Raw genomic sequence first — 3,618 nt, forward strand, 5'->3', positions numbered from 1 at the left:
GTAGATGCATACAGTATATGAACACAATCTTTTTTCCAGTATGACCAGTCAAACTGTAACTATTATGTATTGCATATGAACTTATGTGTACTGTGTGTGTGTGTGTGTGTGTGTGTGTGTGTGTGTGTGTGTGTGCGTGTTAAGCATTAAGACTACCGCTCCCAATACTGTATAAACACATGGCCAAGGACTTGGTCCTACTAAATGATATGACCTCTATAATATTCATTCTTTAATTGAAAAATCAAATCTATTTTTTTTTGCAATTAAGAAGATTCAGTTAGTTAAATCTTGCTAAGGCCACTTCAACTAAATCTTTTGTTTCTCGGACCCGACCGACCCTATGTTTTTCAGTATAAAATAATTATGTTAATCGCGTGATCACCTTGCAAGAGTGATAATGCCACGAAGGAGTTGCAAATTTATCTTCAAGCTCTCAAAAAGTAAGTAACACTAAATATCTCAACATATAGCTGCCTACTCACAAGTGATACAGCAACCGTAACGTAGCTTAGCCACCATTTGACTCACAATATCACTCTTCAGCTAGTAAAATAGCATATTTTTATTTTACCGACCTACCGATCTTTATTTGGCAGAATTTCGCCCGAGAAACATAAGATTTAGTTGAAGTGGCCTAATTGCAAAATTAAAATGTAACTTATTAAGTGTCTCAGGGGCAGATTTAGGGGGGAGGGGCTAAGGGGGTTGTAGCCCCCTTTCCTTTCTAAGTTAGTACTTAGCCAATAAAACCCTAAATCTTCTATGTGTATCAAAAGCAGATTTATTTCAGGAATTATGCTACCAACACAAATAATGTCTATGTAACTATACCTAGTCTTCAACTCTGTTCCAGGAGAGTTTAGCTTCCAGAGTTCTTCAAGAAAAGGTTTCGATTGTGGGTTGCATCTTTAGTTACAAAAGTTTAATTGTGGGTTTTGTTTTATTCAGGTAATTAGCAGTGTTTTCCACTATGGCTATCAGAGGTGATTAGTGTGGTTATTATATGATTCAAAAAGTGTTAGTTGGTTTGATTAGTTAGAGTTATCAGCTTTAGTAGTTATAATATGTAGCTACCAACTCTCTTGCAAGTTTATAAGGCAGCTATAGCACTTTTGTCTATGAATATAAAATCTGTATCAGTTACCTTCTGATATGACCTCATGCTGTGGGTTATGGTGCTGGTATTAGTAGTTAGCTATAGATCAGTCTTTGTAACCAGGCAGATCTAGAAATAAGTTGACTATCACAACAGCAAATTCAGAAACCCCATAAGTGCAAATATAGTTGCAATTTGCTAAGAAATTCCAGTTGACTAGCTAGTAGCTACTAGTATACCCTTCACTGCATTCTGCTTTTCAGTACACTTTATTGGTGCTAAGACTAACAAAGTGTTACTAGGCTAAGGAGCATGCATACTAAAAATTGTGACGTTCAACACCACTACTACTTAGCTATACATGTTTCTTCCACACATTATCCCACCATAATCCCAGATGATCTTTATATTAGAAGATAATAGCCTAGTGTTCCATAATGAGAGTCTGCCTTGAATCTGTTGATGTTGAGGCTGGGGTAAGCATTATTCCAATTTCATGAACCCACCCCCAACCTTCCAGTGGGATCCAACATCATTTTTATCAGTAAGAAGGACAGTTGGGGCTTTGAAGAGGAGCCGATGCATTATGGTATATACTAGCTATATCTAAATGCTTGGTAGCTACAAATGAAAAGATTATCATGTATACATGATAAGTTGATAACTACTCAATACATATTGCAATCAGTCTTGATTTAATGGAAAACCAAAAGCGTTTTGATAAACTGATTTTCCACTGAAAAACTGCTAAAAACACTCTCAGATTCACCTCCATAGGGCCTAATTTTCAAACATTTCCTGGGGTCATGCCCCCAGACCAGGCTAGGCTTGCACACTAATTGTAGCTAGTCATTTTTCCAAATAGCTAATTTGAACATGGATACTACATGAATCTTACCACTAGGGCTTTGTGAGAAGGTTTGGTATCTTCTAATGTCTGGCTAGCTATACCTATGTCCCTGTCCGGCTTAACCCTCCTTTCAAACAATCCTAGATCCACCCCTGTGTCTACCAGATAAATAGAAGTTAATAAGCAAGAGTTAATTTATAGCTGTCTCTCATGATCAAAGAATGTAGGACCATTTCAGGAACAGAATGACATGCATGACCTCCAATGCAAACTAGTGACCCCATGCACTTGACACATGATGTCTCAACAGAGCGTAACAGGAAGTAGCACTGTCAGTAAACACAGAGGTGAGTTTCTGGTAGTAGAAGATACCTGTCATGATTATATACTACATTACACACACTACTAGTTATAAACCACCCAAATAGCTGTAGTCATAAACATGGTTGGTTAAATTATGAACTCTTTCTGTCTAGCATTCAGAAGCTATCTGGAGCAGAATTTGTTGTTTGCTACATAATTATGATGAAGCCAAGGGGTCATCCCCCTTACTTTTATTGCAAAATGCTTGCAGGAAAGATAATAGAACAGCCAACTACTCTATTAGAATAGTCACCTTTTCTTAAAGCTGTAAGTACCTACTTGATTATTTATTTGCAATATAAATACTTTCAGAGCTTCTATATTTTCGTTGGGGAATTGAAAGCCCTCAGACCCCCGACCCATAAATTACATCGATTATATCCACATATCTGTTGTATCCTTAGCTACAATTCCATGCACTGCATAAATTTTACTGCCAACTCACAGTGCGTCTGCAGAGTATTACATATACTAATAGCTAGGCAATCATGGACAGTTCCATCACAGGGGCGGATCCAGGACCTGGCAAGGGGAGGGGCACAAATAGGCCAAGTTGTAGGTGGTTGGGGAGAGCCAGCTGCAGATTTTCTTGTTAGCTAGTTGTTGCATTTTTGAAGCAGCAATAATACACCTCTTAGTAGTATCTCACTGTTAATTTTTACCATTTTGGCCTTTGCAGATGGTTGTGAAGTCTTAAAAGCTGTTAAAAGGCTCTGAATGCTTCACGTGATAATTATTTTAGAGGCGCTTAGTACGCATGAAGGTGCAAAACGACAATTTTATAGCTAGTTTGACTTTGGTTCGCTTTAATTTCAGGAATATTTGTAATAAAATGTGCATATTTTCATGAGTTATGTAAGCTGATGTTGGCCTGACAAAGTTTAGTATTTATTATAATCAGTAGTGTGGCTCCTCCTCAAGGAGTTAGTAACTACTAATGAGAATATACTATCTATGGTAAGAGGGAGGGGGGCATTTGCCCCAAATGCCCCATCTTGGATCCGCCATTGCATCATAGATTTATAAACCCCAGGTGCGTGCAAATGGTGTTAAAATAAATTTTGTAAGGGGGATAAAATATTTCCGAGTGGGTCCATTTTTTTCAAACAGCTTTGTTCCGGGAGATCCAAACATTTCGATATACCGGTATTTGGACCCGGGGGGACCGGAATTAGGGGGTCCAAATTATTCGTGACAGTCTCATGATTTTTTCCCCGGACCTATATAATGGCACTCCCTTCCTCCCACACATCTCTATATATAGCTATATAGAATGCTAAGAAAATATTTGAAAAATTAATTATAA

The sequence above is a fragment of the Dysidea avara genome, chromosome 9, assembly GCF_963678975.1.
Source record: "Dysidea avara chromosome 9, odDysAvar1.4, whole genome shotgun sequence".
NCBI classification, from domain to species: domain Eukaryota; kingdom Metazoa; phylum Porifera; class Demospongiae; order Dictyoceratida; family Dysideidae; genus Dysidea; species Dysidea avara.